A 12213-nucleotide genomic window follows, 5' to 3' on the forward strand; every position below is an offset into this window, starting at 1 on the left:
CCTTTTCTTTTGCAGAGAATGAATGAAAACTCCGACAGCACATGCTAATGCAGCGAAACACTCTCAGCACTTTCATATGTTCTTCCATTAAAGTGCTCTCAGACTAAAATCCATAAGAAAAGCTTGTTCTTTACATTACCCACCATAGAAAGCTCCAGTTTCTGACGAAAGGCAGCCTCTTTGAGTTGTCAGTGGAAGAATCAATCAATATCTCCGGTACACAGCAGGTGGTGAAAGTTTAAGTCCCAAACAGGATCGAAGTCGTGAGCGTCAGTGAGTTTCAAGTTCTTAAAATAACCGAGTTAATCTGACAGACGTGGAGGATTGAAAGAGCGTGTCGATGGGGCTGAGGGGCTGTTTACTACTGCGGTCTACTGGGAAGACACACACATGCACACAGGGTTAAAACCATCAACCCCGCCTATCTGCTCAATCACACACCCCCACAAACACACACACTTCCTGGCAGAGTGATGTAAACTCCCACCAAATCTGAGCTGTTTTTCAACTGAGAAACGGCTAAGTATTCCTTTTGACGTCTGGTTCTGTGGTAATGCAGATGTAAATTAAAGTCGGCAGAAGAAGAACATTTGTGTCAATTAATACTTGTGCTAGACTCCCCTGCTGGATTTGAACTCTGACCCTGAGGGGACAGAAGGTTAAAGAGGGAGTTCAGCTCTTCAAAAGTGCTGACTGGAGGCAGATAGGGAAGTGAATGTGTTTAAACAACCAAAACCCATACATCGGTTCAATCTGGATCCGTTTTGAAATATAACATTTTGACAAGCAGGTTTTTTCTTTCCCTTTAGTACCCTGAATACTAATCTGAAATAAATGCCTGTGGTGGGGTGTGTAATGGTAAAAGATGTAATCAATTGTAGTCGTTTTAAAAAAAAATCCTAAATATTTCAGTCAATAGTTAACGTCCACCTCATTCTATGAACACAGTTGTGTAATGTCTCCTGAGGCTATGTCATATCTGATAGAAAATAACCCTGATTACGCCACAGTGCGGTCTCACCTTCAGAAAATCCTGCAAGCATTCAGAGCTACAACGGGGATTGTGTCAGTTATGTCTCTTCAAGAAAAAAGTAAGTGTAATTGTTCTAGCCTCGGAAACATGAGGATTTTTAGTGGGTTTCAAAATGATAGTTCTTTTTACATTTTTAGGTTTCAGAAAGTTGCTTGCATAAACATGCCATTTAAGGACATCAGTAAGTACAATGGCAATTTCTGTTTACCACACAGGGGGGTTCTAATGAAAAGAGATCACGTTGAATTGTGGGAAAAGTAGTATACAGTGTTTTTAAAGCTTGGGAACTAAAAAAGGGATATATTTGTATATGATCTTTTTGTCCTGATTCCACCAATGCTGTTTGCAAAAAACATCTAAAATTCCCCCTTAAACAAAAACATTCTTTGATTCTAATATGTGAGAATTTCCCGTTATACTATAATCGCCATATAAATCAAAAATGAAAATAATCATCAGTTTCTCCCCTTGTGTGGTATGATATGTGTGTGTGTGTGGGGGGGAGTGTTTAGTGGGAGTGTGGTGTAAGAGTGAGTTTGAGTTATGGCCTGATGTTACATTCTGCTGCGCTGACCGCAAACACTCAGCCCAATACTCTCTGTTCTTTTGTCATTCAGGTCAATCCGAGATGAACCGTGTTTAAATCCCCAGCAATTAGCTAGCTAACAAAAACAATTCGAGCCCCCTGAGGCTGAGGGCCGTGTGTTTGTAGTAAGAGAAGAGGAGGGGGGGTGAAGTAAGTAATGCCCAAAGCCCACCTCTTTTTGTCTTCAAAACAAGGCAACCTGTTGAATCCATGTGTTCCCCGCCACCCCCCACTGTCAGCATTAATTAGGGGGAGGCTATAGTTAAAGCAGCGGACAGCAGCAATGCAATTATCCTCGAGGATTAGACCCCACTGCCACTGCCATTGTTGGCGGCTTGAACACGAGTGGCCTTCCCTTGATGCCCGACCTTGGCATTAACCCTTAGATAACCATAATCCAAATACTTCAAGGGAGAGGTTAAATAAAGGGGGAACAACTAAGGGAAATGTCAGCAAGGATGAGCAAGGTGGTGTGAGAAAAGAAGAGTAGAAAAAGAGAAAGGATTAAAGCCAGATATTTCACCCGTGACGATGCCGCTGGAAGTTCCACGGTTTCGTGGCTAGCTCCAGTTAGGAGTGATTTAGAGCACGCCATAATACCACGTTGTGAATTGGAGATTTTTCAAAGCTTATTATCGCCTCTCTAACTAAGCAGTGCAGGCTGACAGCATTTCATTAAGCAGGGGGTTGTTTACGCTCTAAAAAACACACGGAGCAAACCAACAATTAGTGGGGTTAGCTTCGCATGCGAGGGATTTAGCGGGGTTGTTTTCTCAAATCCATCTCCTCACTGGGAGACTTCTCTTAAGTCTTTGAACCCTGGCTATATTGGTCGGTCCATACAGGGACGTTTCCATCGGAGCCTCAGTCAGGTGCCCTCTTCCTGTTATTCCCCTGTCTGCCGCGACGCTGCTTCCTGACTGGGATGCTCCTGGGGGTTGAACTGGCGTCTCTGGTACAACACCCATCACAGCTTTTGTACTTCCCTGACCAAACATCGTACGTATGGACAGCACATAATTCAGTGTCCTCCAGCTTGTTTGTTATTGCTGGATGCCCGTCCAACTGGTTTTCTTTCCAGTAAGGACTGATGAACAGATATGATCTTTCTTTCAACACTTCAGTGGTGAAGCAACATTATTTTTGAATCATTTTGATCTTTAACCAGGTGTTCATTACTTGGTTTATATACATAACTACCGAAAAGACAAACACTTCATGAATTGCTTTTAAAACGCTTTGAATATAACACTGTTTTGTTGCCAATTAGTTCAACATTTCTAACGGGAGGATTTGTGTAATTTTGTTAAATGTACGCAGTCTGGCTTTAAGATGTGATGCAAACGGATTTCACCAGAATCAACAAGTGTGTGATGCTCCAGATAAAAGAGAAAAATAAACCTGTAACGATATACTCTATGTTGTGTTTTGAATTTCCCCTGAAATCTGACATTTTGGTGTGACCGGATATAAAAATGAGTCACTATTTCAGAGTCACTTTTTTCTTCTGGACTATCATGTCCCGTAAGCATGGAAAAGTAGAGCCTCCTTGATTGAGAGGGAGTAGTGTTACATACACTTATTAAAAAAAGTTATTATCGACTGACGTGTGAAGTGCGAGGCCAGCTGGCACTTGACAGAAAAAAATATCATTACGCAAGACATCCAGTCTTTCCATGAAGACGTCAACTAGGGCAGCTCGATTATGGCAAAAATCATAATCTCGATTATTTGGGTCAATAATTGATATCACGATTATTAAAACAGATTTACTTTGAAAACATCAATTTATTGGAGAAGAAAATGTGAACAGTATGTTTTTAACAGTTGATTACCCTGAACTTTAAGTATAACTCAACTGAAAAAAAAAAAAAAAAAAGTTATAATAATAATAAAAAATAATCGTTTTATTTCGATTACGTTGTTTTCGTAATCGTTGCAAGCCATAATCGTAATTGCGATTAAAATACGATTAATTGAGCAGCCCTAACGTCAACCTTCCTTTTGTCTCACACTGGTTGCTTTCACGAAGCTGATTACTGCATTAAAGTGTGACATAAACAAAAAAAACTCTAACAATGATCTCAAACTAATCCATTATAAAAAAACTGGACCTTTACAGAACGGTGATAAATGGTCAATCAGGAACAAGGTGTTAGAGTGCAAGAGAGGGCCAGTCAGTCTGATATGTTTTCCAGCAAATGAAACACTCAGAAGCAGCTGCCTAGGATCACCATATCTGGTTGCACAGAAAAAGTTTGTAATTTGAATTAATTTGATTCGATATTTTACAGGTCCAAAAAAAGTCTGGTACATTGTACAACCCCCTAGCCAACTGAGCTACAACTCGTGGACTCAATCTGGCGTCTGCAACCAAATCCTTTTTTAGGCATGGCTCTATGGGTGTTTGGAGATCAGTTGGTCTGGCTGTGCTTCACGTTGGTCCAGACTGAAAGATCTCATTAACTCTTAGATTGATTGACACACAACTTCTGTAAAAGCATTCACGGCCACCAGGTGATGAATCTTCCTGACTTTTGTGAACCCAATCCTTTTTTCCTGTCCAGCACCATGAGGTTGACCATTGTGCCTCAACAACTATTGAATGGATCCCAATAATATTTGGTACAGATATCTATATCATTCAAAGGATGATCTGTGATACCTTTGTTGATTCAGTAAATGTTTAATTTAGAGCCATAATTAGGTTAAAAAATGTGTCTAATACATTGGTACTAAAATAGTAAACATCAGAGTGTTAGCATTAGCATTTAGCTTCAAGAACTGCTGGGCCAAAGTACATCATCCACTAAGCCATCATTAAGCTGATAATGAAATCAAGGGAGTTGTGTACTTTACGTAATGGGATAACCATTATAATTATACTTCTGTTAATATTTATTAACCTAGCAAAAATGTGCCAATATGTAAAGATGTTGAAATGATAAGAAATGAATTGAAGACTTATTTTAGTGCAGCTAAACAAATAACTAATACTGACATGCACTTCAAGTCTAACCAACCAAACTGCAGGAGAGACTTTTTTCAAACGTGGCAGGCAGCCAATAATGATATCAACAGACTGACTGGTACATAAACAAATCTCAGCATAAGGATACATTTGACACACAGTACTTGAGTGACTTTTATAACTCAAGACTGTAATGCATCCATACTTAGATTTCACAGCTTCTTCCTCTACAGAATAACCCTGCTTAAGGACATTTTAATAACGACAGAATTCACATTTCTAGTGAGTCTTGCAGCAGAAAATCTGTGTCTCTTCTGTGTGTGAACACGTGTCTGCATGTGAGAAGGGATTGCTATGAGCATGCACGCCCCCCCCCACTTAATAAACAAATTAACACCATTATCTCAACAGCAGGCATCATGCTGAACAGTGATTATGTAACGTTTCCTCAGAGCTCCTGAAGTCTAAATGACTCCAGAGTAATCAGAGCATTGCAGACCACCGTTTCCATTAGTAGGCTTGCATTACTTCATAAAGTAAACTTTCCAAGGACTTTATAGTTATAGCTTAGGTCACTTCCTGTTAGGCTTCATTTTTCCTCAGAAAACCAATTTCAAGACTCTGTAGTGTGCAGTTACTAAAGTACAACACAAGCTGTGAGACATGCAAGTGCTTAGCAATCAAGGACATGTTGTCCTTTGTTGAATATTCTGCTACAGCTTTTGCACCAAGAGTAAAAGAAAAACAAAAATATAGGAAGGAAAATGTATCTTCAAAAGCACCCCAGGAAGGATGAGGAAGCATGAAGCGGTTTTAAACGGTCAATACCATGCTGAGTGACTTACTGCTCTCACCTTGCAGGAGACATGAATCCCTGCAGGCTGAAGGATGGACTACAATCAGATGAGTGGGAGGGTGTGAGTGTAACTGCAAGACACCCACACTTGAATCCATCTCTTCCAGGAAATACCACCTAATACCTTGCACCCTTCAGCTCCTTGACACCTCCAGAAAATGGGCATTGAGCCCGATGTGAGTGTTTACTTAGCAGCCTTAGCAGCTCCCTGTCAGTGTCAGTTAGGTGAGAGTTTCAGCCAAGCAGGTCAGTGGGAAAGGAAAGCAAGGTCAAGTGAGAAAAGTTGGTGTCTGCATTTGTAGGAGAAGAAATACAAAAAAAGATCATTTCATTCCACAGCTGGTAATCAAGTGCAGAGCAAAAGGTTAAATGATTCAACCGCTAGTAATAAGGTGATTCTGTGGGAGGTTTATCACTTCATCTCATGCGTGCTTGTATGACTAATATATTACTTCCTTGTAAGCTTAACCAAAGGATTACTCATAATCAGAGCCTGAATGAGACAATAGAGGTGGAGAAAAAGGGAGAGAAGGAAGCCAATAGAAACACAATGGTGGAGAGATTCGGGAGCATGTGACAGCATGAGACACACAAGCCAGGTTTCCATCAAAGTGCAAACTTTAACAGATTTTCAGAGACGACGTCATTCAAAGACCGCAGATTGAATATCGACAGCAGAGAAAAGAAGGACTGAAAAAGAGAATTGATGTGTGTTTCATGTGTTATTTTGAGGATGTTTACAGCGGTACTGCAGTGGCTTTCTTGCACCATAGTAGGGCTGTACCCGAATATCCGAATATGCGTTCGTTGGTCAACTATTCGGGTTTCAATTTCTTTATTCGGATATTCGTTTTTTTGAAATAATTTTTTTCCTAAATGTATGCTATCAATAAAGGCGAATTGCCATATTCTTATACTATATTTATACTTTTGAATTGCACTGTTAAAATGCGGAAATATATACAATCTCAGCCTGGGCTCCTGACATCGCTTTCACTCACAGTCACGAACGAGAACGTCACGCTTCACCTCGTTTCACCCTAATGCCGAAGACTTCAGCTGTGTGGGACCCTTTTAAATTGGACGGCGGTAAGAAGAAGGCAGTGTGCCAAATATGCGACAAGAAACTGGCCTACCACGGTGGCACAACAACTCTGAAAAGTCACCTGGATGCTGTAAGTAGTAGCCTAGCTTAGCTTAGCTGTTGTCAAGTTGCCATGATGAAGCTGCTTTATCCGCCGTTTAAACAGTAACGTTACACATGATAAAAATGTGCACTTACTTTGGTTGGAAATAAATATAAAATCGTAATAGTATGTTCTTTCTGCGCTTCTGCTTAACAGCGTGTTGTCAGGTGTCTCGGATTCAGAGCGTGTTATGAAACCTTTTGGAAAATGTTTTTTTATTAAAAAAATAAAAAATCTCTCCGTTCCGAATATTCGCTGCTGATTACTACCGAATATCCGGAGCCTGAAAAATGGTATTCGGGACAGCCCTAAACCATTGGTCGTGAAGCATTGGGTCATGACTGTAAGAACCAGATTGGGAATACAAGCGGCCACAATTGGTTTTCTCTGGAGGTAGGCTGGCATCTCCCTTTGGGATAAGGTGAGAAAGGTGCCAGTTGGGATGGTCCGGGCACCTGGTAAGGATGCCACCTGGCCGACTCCCTGTAGAGATGTTCCAGTCACGTCAAGCTGTGAGGAGACTGAGGGCAAACCCAGGACCAGGTGGGGGGATTTAATTTCCAAGCTAGCCTGGGAGTGCCTTGGTAGCCAATTAGAGGTGGTTGATGTGGCCAGGGAAAGGAAACGTTTGGGGCCCTATGTTTGAACTGCTTCCCTCCGCGACCAATCTCCAGATAAGCAGTGGAAAAGGGATGGATGGAAACAGTCTCAAAGATCAGTCAAAGGTTTAGTGTTTTTGTCTGTCGTTCTTCTGTGTCTTTTAATAGAGCAAAAGCTTAAGTGGCAATTGACAATAAGTCCTATGCTTCATTCAACTTTTGCATCTCGTAAAAGCATAAAAACATTTTTCCCATGCAGTGATTTTTCTATATCTTAAAATGGCTGCCATTTCTATTCCAGTTTTTTGATTGAAAATGTGTAGAAAGCATAGAGAAAGGGGAGGGGGGTACTGAAAGTTGAAGTCAGCAGACTGAAACTTCTCATCCTTTTTTCTTTCTGCCAAACCGCAACTCTCTTCACATCATCGCTGCACCTCCAGCTGTTTGGGCAGGGAGGGGCGCGTTGTCAAAGCAACCCACTCCTTTCTGTTTGTCTTGTCTGGTCCTGTCTTTTCAAAGCCGAGGGAGGGAGGGTGAAGCAAAGAGGGGGAGAAGAGAAGGGGGGGTGAAGCGATCAGGGATAATAAGCCCTTCTCTGGAGTCTAGATCCAGGGAGCAAGCTCAGACTAGCACTGAGCGCTAACCAGCGAAATCTGAAATGAATCCCAGCAGCTCGGCCAAGTCCTGATTGATTGAACGTCCTCTTCCAGTTGGACACCTGCAGGTTGATTTGAAATCCTAGTGACTTTTGAAAACCCACAGCAAAAGCATCCAGTAAGCCCTGTTGGAAACACATGTGTCGGGCCATCCAAAGGCCTTTCAGTAACCTTTGGAGAGCTCTTGTGTGATGTGGTGACGGCATTGAGCTCCAGCACAGATATGACACCTGGTGTGATTTCAGTGACTTATGGTCCAGGTGAACTCATGGAGTTTAAGCCAGTCATGCTTTGAGTCAAAGAGACGCAGCCCTGCCAGAAGCTGGGAATAAAACGGTTTAAATACAATGAAGTCTGAGATCCTTACGCTGTCTTTCCGTCATTGTCTGCTGCCAAGCCGCCAGCATATCAAAAGAGACTATTCGTAGTATTTTATAACGATATAAACTCTTGAAGAGAAATATAAAATCGTCATGATTTCTCTTTTTCTGAGTAAAAATGCCTTTTTAATCAAATTAAGTGGGTGGCGGAGGCAAAAGTTGTATTTATGTTCCAGTTTTTCCTAGAAATGTGCCTCACTACTTCTGCAGCAAATGCAAAGAGGGAGAGCTCTGCAGGGAAGAGAAACAGGAAGATCAAATCAGTGCCATGACATCGCCCCCTGCTGTTTCAGGCGTGTTACAGGCAATGCTTGTAAAACTGTTGAGCAACAGTAGCCATAAAATTGAGTTATTAGAAAAATATGGTGTCAGAAACACACCGCACAATAAATTTGATTTTATTGTGCGGAAACTAACATGACTCACCTTCAAACTGCTCTTACTTCACACCTCGCAGTACTAAAAATCACCAGAACATTTCGAATTGTGACATTATGGGATATCCTACCTTCACTAAGTGAGAAACGATCATTGTGGGGTCATGCTATAACGAGTAGGTGTTGAAAATTGAAATAATGACGCAATAATTGGAGCTCTGACAGCCGACTGATTCATCTAAACACAGAATATTTTCCACGACTTTCATGATTTCCTCCAGCCAAATAAATCATGACCAAGGTATGACTGTCTGAATTCATCAGATTTTGTTTCCTAAGTTCAGCTTTTTGTTTTCACCTAAGTGTTGTTTAATGTTTGGATTTACTGTTATCAGTTTTTTTCCGCTGAGGCATGTCAGAGAAACCGGCTTTACTCTACCTGCTCAGCATCAACCCGTAGAAATATATACCAGCTGGTGAACACAGTGGAGCACTCAGCTGCGTAAAGGCCAGCTACAACAACAGGGAATACTGGACCAAAGTGTATTTTTTATTATATTATAACTTTCCTCTCTTCACCCCTCCTGTTGTCATCAATCATAACTTTTTTGTTTTATATTCGATTGCATTAAGGCTTAATGATATCCTTCACAGTAGACATTTGAACATATACATATGCTGATCACCACTTTCATTGAAAAAATGACCGCCATAAAGAAAAGGAATTAGTAACCATCCGGATCAGATAGATGGCGACCCCATGTCGNATGATATCCTTCACAGTAGACATTTGAACATATACATATGCAGATCACCACTTTCATTGAATTTTGGATGATTTAGTCCACTTTGTAACAAAGGTCCGGTCAAAAATGACCGCCATAAAGAAAAGGAATTAATAACCATCCGGATCAGATAAAACAGGGGTTCCCAAACTTCTCAGCCCGCGACCCCCAAAATAACAGTGCCAGAGACTGGCGACCCCATGTCGACGGGGGGTGCTCGTGAATTAATTTCCGCACAAACACTGCGCTAGTGGATTGTCAAAGAGGGGAGCCTTTATAAACATTTTTTATTTTTTTTATTTTCCATTTTTATTTTGTAATCATCTTGCGACCCCCCTGAGATAAAACACCCACACAAACACCCACACCCACACACTCTAGATGTGTCCCCCCCCCCTTATGTGCCCATCCCCCCATGTGAATCACACCTGGCACACACACAACAATTTGATACATTTCCCGCTCTTATGTGCCCATCCCCCCACATGGATCACACCTGGCACACGCAATACATGACATGTTCAGTGTCTATTCTTTGTATATTTACTGTAGTTTCTAATGTATACCAGTAGTCTGATACAATATTTACAGTTTGAAAGGGTTTTAAATGAAATTTGTTGATGATTAATGGTTTTTGTTTTAGTGTAATAGCAGTTAAAACAGGACCGGTCAAATTTGACCGCAAACACCAAAGTAAGGGGGGGGAACACGAAGACAATAGGAGGGTTAATGCTTTTTTATGCATGCTTCTACGTAACATTAAGTTGTCTTGAGCTCTTTTTCTGCTGTAACAACTTACATTTCCCCTCTGTGGGACTAATAAAGGTAAATCTGATTCTGATAAGGTGGCCATAAACAAAAGTCCAAATGAATGATCTTTTCTTAATCTTCATCTGTTGGGTGTTTAAATAGACAAATATTAGCCGATACCAACTTTAGAGCTTGTTTTGTTGCCCTCTGGTTAAATTACCTTAGTTGAAAGTGTTATTTTGCTAATAGTTCAAAAATACTTTTATCCCACCCTGTGTCTTTTAACCTATCCCCCTCCTTTTCTCTCTGTCCGTCTTTCCCTAATCTCCTTACATAATACCTCCGACCCTGACCCTGACCCAGGAGACAGGTGGCGTCAGACATGCTTTGTCCCGCACTGATTCCCCCTGTGCCACAGCAGGCTGTACACAGCACAAAAGAATACACATACTTTAATAATACAGCATGTGAACTAAGCTTCCGTCTCATTAAAAACTCTGCCACTACAAAAACTCGAAATCTTTCCAAGTATCTTTGTCTAATATCTAGTCAGAATATGTCTCGACACCTGATATAAGACATAATAACTTCAGAAGTGACACGACAGTGAGATATTGGGTCTTGTTTTTAGACAATGCATCATCTTGTTAATTCAAAAAATCTTATTTTGATTTGTATCTCAGATGAAACACACATTTCTTTACATATTTTTTTGAAAATCACCAACTAACATCAGACATTAGAAAACCTTTGAGCGTTTGCGGCTTATATTGTAACAACATTTCCTGATTCTGGTCAAATATAGTTCAAATAAAGTTCTCCCAGCTAATTAGAAGATCTGATTTATCTAAATATCCCCTCTTATTTCAAGAAATCTTACCACGCTAATTACCCCTTGATCTATTGGCAGATTTGTGTACTTGTTTCAAGTGAAAACGGCTTGTTTTCATTACTGTTTAACTTGTTTTTGGGGCAGCATTTTTTCCAGTGTGTAAACAAATCTCTTTTTAAAGTATGGAGCTTGTCACGCTTTCATGAAAAAGTTGGGTTGGGAGACTCAATAATGTGCGGAGTAAGGAAAGGGTAGTTCAGGTTAAGCTCTTTGGCTCTCCCTTCCTCCGTACTTTATTATTCTCAGTTACCATGGAGGAGAACTATATATACCAGTCTCCTCTCTCCGCGTGCTGTCTGGATGCACTTTCCCTCTGTCATTTTCCCTTCCCATTGTTTCCACTAAGAGGACAGGAGGGGACATCATCCCCGACTAATGCCCAGCTCGACTGGCAGGTAGGCGACAAACCTAAACAGCCCACAGGTCGTCAGAGGGACCAGACACTCTGTCGGGGTTTTCTTCTGGCCAGACACCCATTTTCAGAAACCAGTGGCTTCAAAGGAATAATTCATTTCACAGTCTAGTGGGCAGACACAGAGCCCCGACACTCACGCCCATTTGAACACCTAAAAGACGAAAAAACTAGCTTCACCGCTGTGCACCCAACTTGCAACACAACCCAAGAGAGATGCAATAACTTCTGGGTAAATCCGAGAAGGGGTCAAGAGATTAGGGGGCCCTGGAAGACTTATGGGGACCAGGTCAGGGTGTGCGTCTTCATTTTAAAGCCGTTTCATTTTTAGTTTCTGTTCAAAAGACAATAAAAAACACCTTGAGGTGATCTGTTGGCTTACAGGTTTGAGGATGGCAAACATCAAGTCCTGTAAATCACTACGATGATTGTAATTGTCCTCTGACGTCTTTATTGGTAGAACCACAGCATTTGTCAGAACTTCCCAAAACCATAACAAATCCATGTTTAAAAAAAAAAAGGAGCATTTTCAGGTTAAAGCTTGGTCACTTTTAAGCACAAAAACGACTTTGACAGGGTAAGGATAGATCATGGTTTGGGTTCAAATGACTACTTGGTAAAGGTAAGAGAATGTTTGTCATCATGGTTACAGTAAGGACTACTTGGTTCAGATTAGGGAATGATTATGGTCATGGTTACAAGGAGCCAACATTGCCAGTTGTTGGGAAA

This window comes from Notothenia coriiceps, unplaced genomic scaffold, assembly GCF_000735185.1.
Source record: "Notothenia coriiceps isolate Sejong01 unplaced genomic scaffold, NC01 NC01_scaffold00028157, whole genome shotgun sequence".
Classification (NCBI taxonomy): domain Eukaryota; kingdom Metazoa; phylum Chordata; class Actinopteri; order Perciformes; family Nototheniidae; genus Notothenia; species Notothenia coriiceps.